We start from the raw sequence: 16,554 nt of genomic DNA, 5'->3' as shown, positions 1-16,554 counted from the left end.
ATCTGAACACACTAGGTATCAGGCAATGAAAGACAGAGATTCCTGACATGTGGGAAACAAATGAGGCAAGCCCTGCAATTGTCCCAGCCTGTGATCTGAGTGGTTTCCAAGCCACAACACAGAGAAGAGAAACCCAGCAAAGCCTAGCAGTCTCTGAGATGGGAGATGTTGCTGGGAGTCCAGGGAGACCAAGATAGGTAGAATTTTCAGGGCAGAATGCTAGAGCAGATGGAGCCAGAGAGAAGAGCTCTGGAAACCTGCAGAGGGTCCTCCTGGAGTCTTCAGCTGCGCAATCAGTTCGTGTCGGGGACTGGAGAAAGGACTCCTACCAAGGACTGGAGAAAGGACCTCCCTGGCTTAGCATGAGAGGGAACAGTACACAGTTCCCGCGAGGCCAGAAATAGGGCCTGTTTCCACCAGCCAGAATGGAAAACCATATAATAATTCATGGGTGGAGTACTCAGAAGGGCTTTGTCTGTTGTTGGGGAAAAATTAGCCTGACTAGAAGCTGCTCTGACCCTACCTAAAAAGCCTTCAGAATCAAACTGTTTGCAGGTAACTGCGTCCTCTAAGCTCAAAAATCTTTATAGGAATATGAAAGCAGATTATCTGAGAAGGAAAGTGATTTGCCCAAGGTCACACAACTAGTAAACAGAGCCCAGGTGTGCACATTCTTAGCTAACACCAAATGCACCAATGACAATGTTTAAGTAAGGGAAGAATGAATAACACTAAAAAAAGTGTCATAAAAAATTGTACAAAACTATGAAGGACCCCTAAGTCTAAAGAAATCAAATGCAGGAACCAGGAGGAGAGACTACAAGACCACAGGAGCTAAGAGATGTGAGCTGGCCAAACTCAGTCAAAATGGCAAAAATGGGAGGGACAGGGAGAAAGTATGGAAAACTCAATAGGAGACAGGAAGTAGAACGAGGAAAATTAAGGGAAAACAATGAAAGGATTAGAAAAGAAATACAAAGACAGCCCTGGCTGGTGTGTGACCCAAAGGGTCTGTGGTGGGACTCCCAGTTGGGGCATGTGCCTGGGTTTGGGGGCCAGGTCCCCAGTAGGGGGCACACATGACACAAACACACATGGATGTTCCTCTTTCTCCCTCCTTTCCCCTCTGTCTAAAAATAAAATTTTTTAGAAAGTGTTCAAGTGAATGTGGCTAATATTAACAATCGGTTCATCTAGCTGAGGTGTGTACAGCTCATTGGGCCTAATCTTAAAAATTACATGGCCCTGGTCACCGCAGTTGGTTCGGGTTGTCTCCATGCACCACAGGTGTGCACTCGCTCCCTGGTCAGGGCACATACAAGAACCAACCAGTGAAACAAACAAAAACAAAAACAAAAACACAAAAAAAACCCACCAATGACTTTTAGAAAGAAAACACTTAAAAATTATATGCAGTTTAAAATTTTCCAAAAAACCCCCACAAAAATAGAAACTAATACCTTTCACACATTGCAACCTGTTCAAAAAAATAATAGGAATACCTTAAAACACCTAAAGAACTAAAGATATGAATTATGAAGTGGACAGTGTGGGCTTTAAGTACTGACTTAACTCAGCTTCCATTCACATGCGCCGCTTACTATGCAGCCTTGCACACACGATCTTCTGCTTGATTTCTGTAAAATGGGCATACTGAAAGAAGCATGCTGGCCCTGGCTGGCATGGCTCAGTGGATTGAATGTTGGTCTGTGAACTAAAGGGTTGCGGGCCAGGTCCCTGGTGAGGGGGGCGCATGAGAAGCAATCCCACGTTGATGTTTCTTTCCTTCTCTCTCCCTGTCTAAAAATAAAATCTTAAAAAAATAAAAAATAAAAAAATAAAAATAAAATCTTAAAAAAAAAATAAAAGCATGCTTCATAAATTTGAAGATTTGAGTGAGGTAATGCATGTAAAAATCCTAGCATTGCATAAAGAAAAAAAATTTTAAATACATCTGGAAGGCCAGGTAGTGTGTTTTGTTCAGCCACATTCTAAGATTATTAAGTCCCATTAGTTTATGAATTTAACATTACTGCATATAAACAAGTCGGCTTTTTACAAAAACTAGTGATTTTAATTCACACAGAAAAGTAGTCAAGATGGCTGTCCTACTAGAGATTTGTTTAGTGGAACCAAACCTCAAGACTGTCACATTTATCCATGCTGGTAGAATCATGGTTTGAGTAGTTTTTAAGGAGAATAAATAACTTCTGAAGACCTAACGTGGCAGGACATGTTACTATTTAACATCCCTTTAAATCCCACTCTTTCACTTGCTATTTTGGTTGTACCCGGGCTTGCAGGTTGGTTCAGTTTGTTTCCACTCCATTCTGAATACCAGCGAGCTATTGTTCTTACCTATCGGGCATTACCAATAGAGCATGTATTTCTTCTATTTCCCCAGTTGTTTTTCTCTTTAAGAAAAAAAAAAAAAAGCCCTGGCTGGTGTGGCTCAGTGGATTGAGCACGGGCCTGAGAACCAGACAATTGTGGTTTGATTCCCAGTCAGGGCACATGCCTGGGTTGTGGGCTGGTTCCCTGTGGGGGCCGCATGAGAGGCAACCATGCATTGATGTTTCTCTCCCTCTCCTTCCCCTCTAAAGATAAATATTAAAACAAAAAAACAAAAAAAACAATAACCAAAGAACTGGGTCTGTAAATGAACAAAACACACCACTGTGGTACCTCGGTACTCATTTTGTAACATTCTGAGTTCCAAAACTGACCAGTCAGTACTGAGGAAGTGATGAAGCATTTTCTCGTGTGGGGCAGCACTTAATTCAAATCCTAGCAAATGTGATGAGTCCCAAAGCAAGTACCAAGCGCTAAAAAATTTTTTCTTGTCAAAATGTGACAAGTTCTGAAACTGACGAGTACTGAGGTATGAATGTCTACCTTTTCTATCCCAAAGAAATTTAGGCCTGTGTAGGTAAGGGGTCATGAGAAAAAGAAAGTAACCCAAGTAAAATACAAAATACCATCAGATGGCATCTTCCCTTAATCCATGTCACTACCGTATGTATTCCTTTTTCAACAAAACCTTCTACTTCCCCATTTTTTACATCTCTTCTAGGAACCTGACATGTGCCAATATCTGTGCCCTTGTTTTCTAACCTCACCCAAGTGTCAAGTTCCTTCCCCAGAGGAAAAAGTCCCAAAATATTAGAATTCCAGAGATTTATACCATAGGAATGTGATGAAGAGAATGACTTCAGTAAAAAGTATTAAATAAGAACCAAGAACACGAATAAAAAGGGTCTCAAATATGCCTCAAATTTTAATAAGATGCCTTATGTGCACATTTGTTTGCCACTAAATTGAAACAGCACACAGAAACACTTGTTCCAATTCAAATTTTTGAAAACAAGAGAAATCTACTTAATACGCCCCACACCAATCATGCTGGAGCTAAACCACCCTTATTTATTTTTTTTAGCATTTCTTCTGCAGAAGTTAACTTGCTTGTAATTCTTGGTGTTGGGTTTCATCTCACCAACTTCAGGCTTCTAAAACACAATCACACGCAAGACCTATTAGTACTTTCTTGAGTCAAATAAAAAAGGAACCGAAGTGTATTGAAGCCATTCAAATGCAAACTACCCATACATAGATTCCCCTCAAGTTAGTGGCATCAAGGTGGACACGAAAAGGACATCACAGAACTTCTATCGTAGGCTATCAAAATATTGGTCTACAGTCTACCCTAGCACAGAGTAACTTTCTTAAGCTGCTACCTAATGACCTTAAAATTACCGGCCAAAAACCCCAAATTACAATAAGGTTTGTGGCTACATCGACTCCATGTCAAAATTATTCTCCAAGTAAATGTCATCAGAAGGATCTCCGTGATCCAGGCAGTAGCGGCAGGAACATCTAAATTTTCTGGTTCTTTCTTCAATCTGAAAAATAGAAATGCATTAACTGGAGTAATAAAAACGGACACATATTAATTGGCACCCTCAAATTTAATATCATTAGAATAGCCTTTGGAATATGGTAAACTTAAAAAATCCAACCATATTAATTTCCCCTTCCCTCGTTATAACAAAACAAAACAAAAAACAAGCAAGCAAACAAAAACATCAAAAGCCATGTAACCATGTATAGTAAGAAAATTTCTATTTACCTCAAGTTTCCTCTCCTCTGGGCTTTTTTTAAGCTTCATGGGAAAGAAAAAAAATACATGTATTAAAAACTATCAAGAAAAGGCTGGATTATCAATGTTAAATATCTTCCATAGCAGAGAAGCTGGGGAAAGAGGCTATTCACACCCTGCACTCCTGAGTAGTTTGATGAGTGATTGGTAATCATATTTACATCTTCATGTATGAGCGTGTCCCCCCACCTCACCCCCCGTTGGGTCGAGCTGTCTGCCCAGATCACAGAAACTCACCAGAGACATGGTGCGTAATCTAACCTCTTGTAACATCCTCCGCATCCTTAACTTCCGAACACTCGCCACTGTCCTCACTCCACGCCTTCTTAGGATGAGCCTGCTTGGACCCGGACCCACGCTCAGTCCAAGGCCCTGTGAGCCTCTCTCCTGCTTTTTGGGTGAACTTTCTGGTGGCAGGGGAGACAGTTTGATGCCAGGGTTGAGAGTCAAGTTACGAAGGTTCTTTGCTAGTACTTCCGAGACAACTTGAGTGTCACCTGAAATAAAAGAGAAATTTAAGACCCGTTAGGGTAAACTGTATTATCCCAAAACCTCTGGTCTCAGGCTCAAACTGGGTCTGCTCTTAAACAGGTGGACATGGATGTGGGGGGGCCGGTTCCTCGGGGTGGAGGATCCTGTGGACCCCTGCTGGTCTAGCAGGCCGTACAGTTCAAACCCTACATTGAGAAGATGCTTATAAGAATCCACTACAGGAAACATTTTGTCCTCAAAACTTTTCTCACTTTCCTGTTATTGGTAGTTCTGAATGTCTTTTTTTCCCCCAGGAGGTAAAAAATCACCAAGTATTATGTATGTATGATTCCAAGTGGAAAAATATGGGACAGAAACCAGGTACTGGCAGTTATTCCATTTTCTGTGTGAATTTTTAGTATAAACAAGGGACATAAAGTATTAATACATGTCAAAATGTTTCAGTGAATAAGTTTTGGCAATTCAACTTTATAAGAATTTCTGGAAAAAGAACCACACCGGTGAAATAGCCAAAGAAATCCCAATTAAAAGGTCTCTCCCATCCTCTCAAGCTGAGTGAGGAAGTTGAAACAGCTGTACCCCTTCCCGTTACACCCGCTTTTTCACGGTAGTTAAGTCTACTCAAGTCCAATATTACGAAAAAGCAAGCACGGAGCTCTTGCCTCTTTCACCCAAACCAGTATGTATACTCATGCCACCCAATGAGGCAGCTAGTGAATGTACTGTATAATATAAATCAGGACTTTCTGAGAAGCAGTGCTCCAGGGATATTGCTAATCAGGTCCCCACCCTCCCGCCTTCTTTCTTGGTGAGATTTTTCTCGGAGCCACACCCAATCCCAGCCAACCACTCCTTAGAAATCTCATTATTCGGACTAACAGGGTTGAGCGTTTTAGGTCGCAGTGGATGACCTGGAGCACATCCACTGGCTTTTATAAAACTGTTCCTTTCTTCTTTCCCGAAAAGCTATTTCCCTGTTGTTAATATTCCTAAAGGATAGACTTAGCTAGAAAGCCAATCCCTAAAATGTTGGTAAAATTAAGAAAACCTTGAGGTTAAATTGAAGTTTAGGTTGCATGTCTTGTGTTTCTCTTTTACCACTCTTGAACCTGTATTGCTGATGGAAAGACTGATTTCAAGATGTTATGAGAGCCAGGTTCTAGCAGAATTCCAGTTGCTGTTCCCCAGAAACTGGACTTAAAAAGATTCGAGTATTCCTGCCCTGGCTGGTGTAGCTCAGTGGATTGAGCGTGGGCCTGGGAACCACACGATCGCGGTTCGATTCCCAGTCAGGGCACATGCCTGGGTTGCAGGCCAGGTCCCCAGTAGGGGACACATGAGAGGCAACCACACACTGATGTTTCTCTCCCATTCTTTCTCCTTCCCTTCCCCTCTCTCTAAAAGTAAATAAAATATAACAAGCAAACAAAAAAGAAAATGAAGGCAGCCTCTTAACTTCCCCAACTCGCTGTAGTCAAGAAAGGCATCACCTTGCTTACCTGAATAGCCTTCATCAGGCACCTGAGGAGACTCCAGGGTCCAGGTTGGGTTAAACTTCGGTGAGTCCATTAGATATCTAGTCACAGCCTGACGCTCCTAAGATATCCCCAAAGAGCTGAGTAGCTGGTGATACTCAAAACTCTCGAACTGCTACAAAGTAGCTTGGAGAGAACCCTATCGCGTAGACAGAGTGAGAGAAAGCCCAGACTCCAACACAAGGTGCAAGAGCCCGCTGAAAGTTTGACTCCAGTTTCCTTTTAAAACATGGGTAAGCCAATCAGCCCGCCTAGTTTTATGTAAATGATGCTGGTTAAAGGGATTTCAGTGGGTGGGAGTAGGCCTGTGGGACTGATAGATAATTCTTTATCCACCCCCCTTTTAGTTATCATAATCACGCCATCTATCAAATAGGGTGGAAAATTTATCTAGTGCCTCTGGGGTTGTGTCTCCCTCACGTTGCCTTAAAATGGAGTTTAGTTTTGGTTTTTCAAAATTTAGTTCTGGAGATGTCTACTGGTTTGTGAACTGTGCTTTAAATATTGTAGAGCAGAGAAGAACAGGGCAGTTTTCTCCCAGTTTTGGATTAACTCCCAATTAAGTTAACCGAGGAAGTTTCTTTTAAATTTTTCTTGCCTGCCTCATCTTAAATCATTGGATGCTTATAAGGGGAAGTCTGCTGGTGAGGGAAAAGTAGGAGAGAAACAGGTGCCTATGATAAACAGCTTATTAGCTTGATGTTTGATGGATGTGTATTTTAGATTTGTAATTTTAGTTTGTTTTACAAACTATGCATATAAAAGCATTCAACATTTGTAAGCCACTAAAATGAATCAATTCATAAATCTCTCTCTCCCACCCTGCCTAAGTCTCCTGTTGAATTCTAACAAAAAGCTCCCACATTAACTGCTGCTTTTCTACAGGGGATAGAACAAGTCCCCACCTGTCCCAATCTTCTTTGTCCCATCTCCTATTCACTGTGCAACCTCCCTCACTCCCAGTTTAGCTAGAAACTAGGAGAAAATACGCATTAGCAATCTTGTCCATTTATAGTAAAAAGCAAGAGTTGAAATTATGGTCAAGAAATATTTTCGTAGGGGATGAGGAGTAGCCATAAACATGTTGTGTTGCAACAAAAAATAAAGAATAAAAATGAAAAGAATAACATAAAACATTGTGACTTCATTCAAAGTGATTCTCAAAAGTGTGGCCTCCAGGCCGGCAGCATCCGCGGCAGCTGGTGGCTTGTTAGATGTGATTATAAAGTATCAAACTCCAACCCACACCTACTGAATCAAAGACTCAGGCTGCTAAGCAATCAATCAATCGTCATTTTAACGTTCTCTGGTGATTTCAATGTGTTCCCTGGTGATTCCAATGTGTCTCAAAGTTTAAGAAGCAAGATTTTATGGTGCTCTTAACTTTCTACTCCTGTTGTTCATCTCTCAGCTGTTCTCCCCTTTGCCCTGGGACCCTCTCTTACAACCATCTCAGAGACGTCCATTGGAGAAGTGAGGGCAAAACTCTCATTGCAGGAGATGGAAGACTGAGAGGGGAGACAGTGAAAAGGACTGACATAAAGACTCTCGCTGAAGAAACCAGATTTAAGAAAAAGGTGAGGGAAACAGCGACAGGAAGGTGTGGGATGTAGACGGCGGAGTTTGGGCTCACTTACACATGGCAGAAGCCGAGCAAAAAGGAAATACTGAGAGGATTGCTCAGAAACACAATCCCTAAATATGCTTCAAGAGCGTATTTAACAATTTTAAAAACGTACACCTTTCTGGTTAACATGTGTTTTCCCTTCTAGTTTGTAAGATGAGATAAAAAAGGCAAACAGCCCGGACTGGTGTGGCTCAGTGGATTGGGCATCGCCCCACAAACCTAAGGGTCTCTGGTTTGATTACCTGTCAGGGTACACGCCTGCCTGGGTTGCAGGCCGGGTCCCTGGTTGGGAGCATTGGAGAGGCAGCTAATCTTTCTCTTCCCCTTCCCCCTCGCTCTACAAAGAAATAAATAAAATCTTTTTAAAAAGAATCAAACAGAATGGGGAGGAAGTGGGTAAAATGGATGAAAAAATGGTAAAAGGATTAACCAAAGAACACTTTGCATGGCCCAAGGACATAGACAAAATATGGGGATTAACTGAGGGAGGGGAAAGGGTGAGGCTGGGCGGAGGCAGGAAAAGGGAAAAAAAGTAGGAACAGATGTAATGGTATAAATAATAAATGAACAAAAGAAGCCAAATAGAATAAAGCAACTTGAAAAAAAAAAGACTATAGAGAACATGTCAATAAAACTATTTCTCAAAAAATTAAAAACATAATATTTTTGAAATAAACAGGATATTCTTTTTCCCCTCTTTGTATTGATTTTATTGGGGTAATACTGGTTAACAAAATTATATAGGTTTCAGGTGCACATTTCTACAGTCCATCATCTGTACACGGTATTGTGTGTTCGCCACCCCACAGGATGCTCTTTTTAAAAAATTAAAAAAATTGCCCTGGCTAGTGTGGCTCAGTGGATTGGGTACCAGCCTGTAAACCGAAAGGTCACCGGTTCAGTTCCAAGTCAGGGCACATGCCTGGGTTGCAGGCCAGGTCCCCAGCTAAGGGTGTGCAAGAGGCAACCAATCTATGTATCTCCCACACACCGGTGTTTCTCTCCCTCTCTTTCTCCTTCCCTGACTTTGTCTCTAAAAATAAACAAATAAAATCTTTTTTAAAAAAAGGAAAAAACCCAAAGGCATTCCCTTAATAAGTAAAGCAAAACCATAAAAAAATGTAAAATAGGAGAAAAAATATAAGAAAATGAGAATCTAAGATCGGGAAATATAATGGCTTCCAATGCCCTAGCAACAACACTGGGTACTAGAAGATAATGGAGAAATAAACACCTTCCAATTTCTGAAAGGAAATTATTTCTAACCTAGAATTCTGGGCTCAGACAAACAGTTGAGCAAGCATGGAACATTTTTAGACATTGTTTCGAAAAAATGCCACCGCCTACATTAGACCTTTGTCTTGAGAGAAATTAACTTGCTACAAAACACTACCGGCTAAGCCATTCCGAAGGTCACGCAACAGAAGGGCTCACAGACCATATTAAAAGGTGGTTTCTTCAGGGGCACGGCTGGAAAAGGGGCCGTCCCCTTGCCTGACACGCACCGCAGGCTCGTGCTAAACCATTTGTGAAAGACCTGCCTCTGGGTCGGGGGTTTCCTCCACATTAGAGCAGCTTCCTCACTGCGATCAATTGAATGTCAGCCCTGGACAGAAAGGTTTGAAAAAAGAAAAAAGACAAACAAAACAAAACAAAACAAACAAACAAAAGGTTGCTTTTGTTTTTTAAAAGTTTCCTAAGAGTTGATTTGAGCCAAACTGATGAGATAGGCTGGGGAGCAAGATCTCAAATGATCTTCACGTAAAAAAGTTTTTAATGTCAATGTAAAACAGCATATAAAGCAAGGTGAAAGGAATGAGGTAAGCAAACAGATTTAGAATGCTAAAAACAAAACAACAGGCCCCAAACAGAGTAGTTTATGCTGAGCCCCATATCACCAAACTTAGACTACTGACAGTTAAAGCTTGCTCAGAAATAGAATTTGTATTTTATTTTATTAAAAAATATTTATTGAAGAAAATTTATTGATTGATTTGAGAGAGGAAAAACACCCACTTATTTATGCATTCATTTGGTTGATCCTCGTAAGTGCCCTGACTGGGGATCAAACCTACAACTTGGTGTAGTGGGACAATGCTCTAACCAACGGACCTATCTGGTCAGGGTTCAGAAGTGCAATTTTAAACCAGTTAATTAGGAATGTTGTGATGAGCTCTAGTTAGGTAACCTGCCCTGCAGACCCGAGCCATGCCATAAAGTAACTTTGGAATAAACAATCTACTTTTTGGGTCTAGTACAACTTCCTTATATCTACTCCCATCTGCCTATAAAATCTCTTTCCTTTATAGCGCTTTGCAATTCCTTTCTATCTGCTATATTGGATGCTGCCCAATTCATGAATCATTGAATAAAACCAATAAAGTTTTTTTTAATTTAGTCAGTCAAAATTTTTATTTTACTCTAACAATTTTATTGATTGATTTTAGAGAGAGGAAGAGAGATGGAAGGAGAGAGATATCAATTTGTTGTTCTCCTATTTATGCATTCATTGGTTGATTCTTTTTCTTTCTTTTTTAAAGATTTTATTTATTATTTATTTTTTAGAGAGAGGAAGGGAAGGAGAAAGAGAGGGAGATAAACATTGATGCACATGCATGAGAGATACATTGATTGTTTGTCTCTCGCCCTGACTGGGGACCTGGCCCACAACCCAGGCATGTGCTCTGACCAAGAATGGAACCAGCCCCCTTTTGGCACTCAATCCACTGAGCCACACCAGCCAAGGCCGTTGGTTGATTCTTGTATGAGTCATGACTGGTGATCAAACCTACAACCTTGGTGAATTGGACAAAGCTCTAACCAACTGAGCTACCCAGCTAGGGCCTTAATTTTGTTTTTAAGAATAGGAAAGAAGCTAAGGGGAAGGGTTTTACTTTCCAAGTTAAGGGATAGATTGATATGGTTCCAGACCTGCCAGCCTAAAATATAATACATGGCACAATTGAATATTTTAAGCTGAAGGAGTTTGAGAAAACAGCTGAAATAGGAAAGTCTCTCTCATCTTCCTCTCACCTCCTCTCCTGAGGCAGGTCATAAGATCCTCCTGTGAGAGAGGCCTGCTCCATACCTGAAGGGCAGAAACACCCCTACCTTCACCATAGGGGCTACTGAGAAGATGCCGGACGAACAGGACTTGCTCGGTTTCCTAGCTTTCTATACTCTTTGTTCTATCACATTTTCCCATGACTTCCCAGTCATCACACCTGGCATACAAACACTCAGGTTAACCATTTTTTTTTCAGGTCTTCATTCCTTAAGAAGACTCCTGTGCCATGTAAAACTTACATTAAATAAATGTATATGTTTTTCTCCTGCTAACCTGCCTCTGTCTGTTTAATTTTCAGACCCTGCCAGGAAGGAAACTTAACAGTGTCAAGAAAAATGTTTTCCTTACCTACACAGTCTTCATATGTCCTGTCTCTCCATTTTCCCATCAATGGGGTAGTTACAGAACCAAAACTGAAGTTTGAGGAAGGGGCCCCCAGACAGAAAGCACAGGTACCAATGACTGATTCTGCCAGGGAAATGGGCTTGGTTTTAGCTGCAGCTTGTCAGTTGGCCTGGAGAACGGCATAAATTTTATTTGCATTTCTGAGGGAGAGCATGCGGGACCAGAATGGGATAATAGTGAGTGCCACGCATAGGTGACTGATTTAGGAGTCAAGGAGTTGTCATTCTACAAAGTGATAGGATTATGGCTTGTTCTTTCCATTTTCTTTCTGTACCTAATAACTGTTTTTTTCCTATCTTACAGGTGACTGTTTTATTTACTGTCTGTTTAGACACATGTTATGAATCTTGCGTGTCTCACTTGCTACTTGTTTACTCAACAACCACAATTCTGTGAGTTTCACCTCTGTCTCATAAGCTACGAGTTTATGTCTATGCTTAACACTGAAGACTTTCACCCACCCAACTTCTTTTTTCCCTCTGCTACAGAATTGAATACGCCTCCCCCCCCCCCCAAACTGCAAATGCACATTAAACCCATTACCAGGAACGCGGATGTACCTAAAATGAAAATAACAAAGTCACAACAGAAGAATGAGGGGATGGGGGATACACGGGTATGTGTTAGGGGAGAGAGGAAAAGACCAAATTTCTTCCTTGGAAGTCAATCATAAGGCCTAAAACAAACAAACAAACAAAAAACCCAACAAGTATCATTATAAACTTGCTATTTTGAAATGCAGTGACAAACACACCGATGCAGAGGCAAATATTGCTTCTGGGAAAAAGAAAATGGGGTAGGCAGCAGAAGACAGCAGCGGTCCTACCCAATCAGAACTGCACAATTTCGATAACTCATTTACATAAAACAGACCTAATTGGGGCCTTGGGCAGGAATTTAACTGTAAAAGGCAATCTTCCCCCTTTTCTTGGTGGAACGTAATTTAGGTTGTTACCTGAATCTGCATCTCCCAGCCTGCAGCTTTTAATCAAATGAATACTTTTATTCTTTATTACAGGCTAAAATTAATTTTGGCTTAGAAAAGAGGGCAGCTGGGAAACAGTCCCAATTCATTTAAGGATCTGAATTCTCTCAGATGTTGGGGTTCTGTTCCAGACACCAAGACTGTTCACGTGTCAAAGGAGTAGTTTAATTCATTAAAGGCAAGAAAAGGCGAAACCAACCTGGCTGGTGTAGCTCAGTGGATTGAGCACGGGCCTGCGAACCACACGATCGCGGTTCGATTCCCAGTTAGGGCACATGCCTGGGTTGCAGGCCGGTTCCCTGCAGGCCAACTCCCAGCAGGGGATGCACAAAGGGCAACCATACATTGATGTTTCTCTCCTTCTCTCCTTCCCTTCCCCTCTAAAGATAAATAAATAAAATATTAAAAAAAAAAAAAAGAAAAGGCGAAACCAATTTATCAAACTTGATTTGCACAGAAGGAGAGAGAGAAATGTCACTGTTAGCGAGAAGCATCGATTGGTTGCCTCTTATAAGTGCCCTGAGCGGGGACTGAACCTGTAACTTTTTGCTTTGCGGGGACATGCCTAACCAACTGAGCCGCACTGACCAGGGCAGTATTAATTTCTTGAACTCTGCATGACTTAACTCTTTTGGAGGGAGGATGTTAATGATATGAATTTAAATTTTTAGATATACAATTGACAAAATCTTGTGTGAGTTTAATATATGCAACATGTGGATTTGATATGTTTATGTATTGCAATATGATTACTTCCATAGTGTTAGCTAATACATCTGTCACATCATATAACTTATGTTGTGTTAGAGAACAATTAAGACCCAGAGGGTGTGGGGGATTCAGAATAAGCCATTACAAAATGTGTCTTGGTGATACACTGATTACTTTGAGCTAAAGGCAATTTTAACTTCAGGCTCGAGTGAAACTTTTGCCTCTCCCCTTAACTACTGGGAGAACTGGAATCAGAGGCCTTGCCCATACTAAGAAATCATTGGAAATAACCTCTTTTGACCTATTTATAGGGCAGGACAAACTTCTATCTACTAAAGGTCTGCTCTTCTTTTCTGCAATGATCGTTTGAGGCCCCCCAAATGTATTACCTCAACGTTGGCTCAAAATGTCTTACATACCTTGATCTCCCTTCCCACCCCTGAACCTCTCCTGCATGTGGGTCTTTGACTCTCTTAATCTATACAAGGTTCCCATACGTACATAAGTATGTATGTGTTAGATTTGGTTATTTTCTTCTGCTAGTCTGTCTTATGTTTATTTGATTTATTAGACCAGCTAGAAGAGCCTTGAAAGTAGAGAAAAGTCGATCCCTCCTCCACAAGGGTATTATGCTAAGTGAAATCAGTCAAAGACAAATACCATGTGATTTCACGTATACACAGGATCTAAAGCACAAAATTAATGAGCAAACAAAACAGAAAACAGTGATAGATACAGAGAACAAATTGGGGGTTGCCACATGGGAGTAGGTTTGGGGGTTGGGTGAAAAAGGTGAAGGGATTAAGAAGTACAAATTAGTAGTACAGAATAGTCACAGGGATGTAAAGTACAGCATAGGAGACATGCTCAATAGTATTGTAGTAACTACCCTGGCTGGTTGAGCACAGCCCTGTGAACCAAAAGGTTACAAGTCAAGGCACAGGAGAGAGGCAACTGTTCAACATTTCCTATACACGTTTCTCTCCATCTTTCTCCCTCCCTTTCCCTCTCTATAAACCAGAGATAAAATCTTAAAAAATATTTTCAGCCCTGGCTGGTGTAGCTCAGTGGATTGAGCACGGGCCTGCGAACCAGACGATCGCGGTTCGATTCCCAGTCAGGGCACATGCCTAGGTTGCAGGCCAGTTCCCAGCAGGGGACTCATGAGAGGCAACCATACATTGATATTTCTCTCCCTCTCTCCTTCCCTTCCCCTCTAAAGATAAATAAATAAAATCTTAAAAAAATATTTTCATAACTATGTACGGTACAAGGTGGGTACTAGAGTTCTCAGGGGTTCACTTTGTAAATGATATGTCTGTCTAACCACTGTGCTGTAAAAGGGTGAAACCAGAGCCATTTGCTATTTTGGCACCATTTGCTGAGCAGGCCTGTTAAACCTTGTTAAACACAACTCCCATTTTACTCTTCTGAACTCCTCCACGAGATGAGAAGTTACTGGAAAAAAAGAACTAACCACTCCCTACAGCCACAGGCAGAAGATAACATTGGAACAAACTACAGCCTCCAGTTACAACGCCCTAGCAGCCCAGGGGCCTCAAATAGCAACCCCACCTGTTTGGGATCTAATTACAATCTAATAGAAGCTCAAAGCCCCCCCCCCCCCCAGGCTGGTGTATCTCTCCCTGTCCTGTTTCCCCCCTTTCTTGCAGAGGGAATAAACATTTTAGTCTCTACACTTTCTTCCCTTTGTGAATTCTTTCACAGCTCAGGTCACTGACCATCCTAACATGCTGTATACCTAAAATTAATATAAAATCACATCAAATGGCAACTGTAACTGAAAAAAAAAAACCCCAACAACCTGGTCTGTTAACAACTTTAAAGTTAACATACAGTGTTGTTGGCTATAACAGGGATATTTGGTGCATAAGACCTTCAAAATTTATCTGCTAGTTGCACATGACTTAATTGTTAGTGCTGCAATGCTCTGCACCCTGTTCCTTTGTACGTTCTGTACTCCCCTCAGCAGAAGACAAAGTGGGACAGGTGCAAGAGGCTGAAGAACTTTGGCGAGAAAAAGTTGAAGGAAACCAGCTCAGTAAATTTTAATTTTTTGTGTGTTGGGGTACATTGCCAGTATTCTTTCTTTTGCCCTAGAACACCCAGGCTCACTTTGCAAATCAGGGAGGTTTTAGGCAACCACAGAGAGATACAACTAGAAAACATAGGCTTTTTAAATTTTTCAATAGAATTGTAGAAGGTATAGTGTTAGTTAGAAAATTGAATTGGAACGGTGTCACTTCTAATTCAATCTCAATACCCAACCACCTAATTCTTCCAGTTAATTGTTCCTTGTTTTTAAATGGACTGGCAGATAGATTTATTTGATAGGATAATAGGATGTAGAAATTTAATTTCTAGGACAGTTCCACCTACCACTCATTGGAAGTCTGCTCTAATGGAGCTAAAGTTGTTTTTAGGTGTACCTGAAACAATTTGCAAGTCCAGCATGGCACCTTTCTGTCCAGATACAAATATTTATGAAGGGCTTCAAGCTGTGACCAGACCTCCATGGACCCACTACAGTTTACCCAACCTTGAACCCGAGGATTCCCTGATGACTATGGAAGAAAATTTCTAGGAAGATACAAATAAGCCACATAACCCCCTTCTTAGCAACAAAGGGAATTATTTGGACTAATTTCTAGCCCTTGAAGGAGGAATATAATTAAGGAAACCTCCTCAAACAAGAAGAGAAAGGACCGTATGTCCCTCCAGTGACACCACAGGAAGGCAAAGGAAATATCTGTAAGTGTGAAAACTGTCAACTATGCACAGAACCGCGCAGTCCTCAGACTTATTTCTGGAGCAGAGCAGAACGCACTGGGGGCAGACTGGACTCGGGGCCCGCACTGGTTTTCTAACAGCTTTTTTCCCCATCAAAAAAATATCCTAATGATGGGAGAAAAGAACAAAATACAAGGAAGTTTTAAAACTTCAGTTGGAGCTAGACGCCTTAACTTTTCATCAATCTCCCTGAGATTGCTTTTCTAAATTTATCCATTCCAAATTTACCCTTTAGGAATGTTAAACAGTGAAATGGCTTAATCTGCCTGAGGCCTGAAGGAGGGGTAAAGAGGGGTAAATTTCTCTAACATCCCGAGAATGCACTTGTAAAACTCTAAACCTGCCTCAGAGATTGCAACCTGGTGACTTCACGAGTCTGGTCTCCACCTTCTCTCTTATCTGCTGCCCCACCTTGTCTCCCCAGGTGTCTTTTCTAGATCAGAAATCTTTTCCTCCCACGAGGCCTGGCTGGCTTCAGGTCACACGGATAGAGCCACAGGCAAAACCCAAAGTTTTGATCTCAAGGAGCCCCCGTTCTGCTGGGGACAGACGGTAACAAACCCTGGATACGAAATGTGGAGTCGAGGAGTGAAACGTATTCCAGAGAGAAGGAAAGCCTGGTCAAGCAGACAAGAGGGCTGCTGTTTCGAAACCTCGTCCCAGACGCTACGTTAATGAGTCACTCGAGTGCCCTCCGCTGGTCCTAGACCGCGTCTGGCAGGGCGGTCCTCCCGGGGTGGGGGTGCCGAGTCCAGCCGCCCCTGC

At 41.6% G+C, this 16,554-nt stretch overlaps 1 pseudogene; it reads left to right on the top strand.

Moving 5' to 3' along the window:
• Positions 1 to 6,412: 6,412 nt before the first annotated feature.
• The window catches only part of LOC119002423 (heat shock protein HSP 90-beta-like), a 28,572-nt pseudogene continuing 18,430 nt past the window's right edge, over positions 6,413 to 16,554 (top strand).

Source organism: Sturnira hondurensis, unplaced genomic scaffold, assembly GCF_014824575.4.
Source record: "Sturnira hondurensis isolate 20B ecotype Veracruz unplaced genomic scaffold, ASM1482457v3 Scaffold0017436, whole genome shotgun sequence".
Taxonomy (NCBI): Eukaryota; Metazoa; Chordata; class Mammalia; order Chiroptera; family Phyllostomidae; genus Sturnira; species Sturnira hondurensis.
Note: the sequence above shows the minus strand (reverse complement) of the source record. Positions and strands in the feature narration are given on the sequence as shown.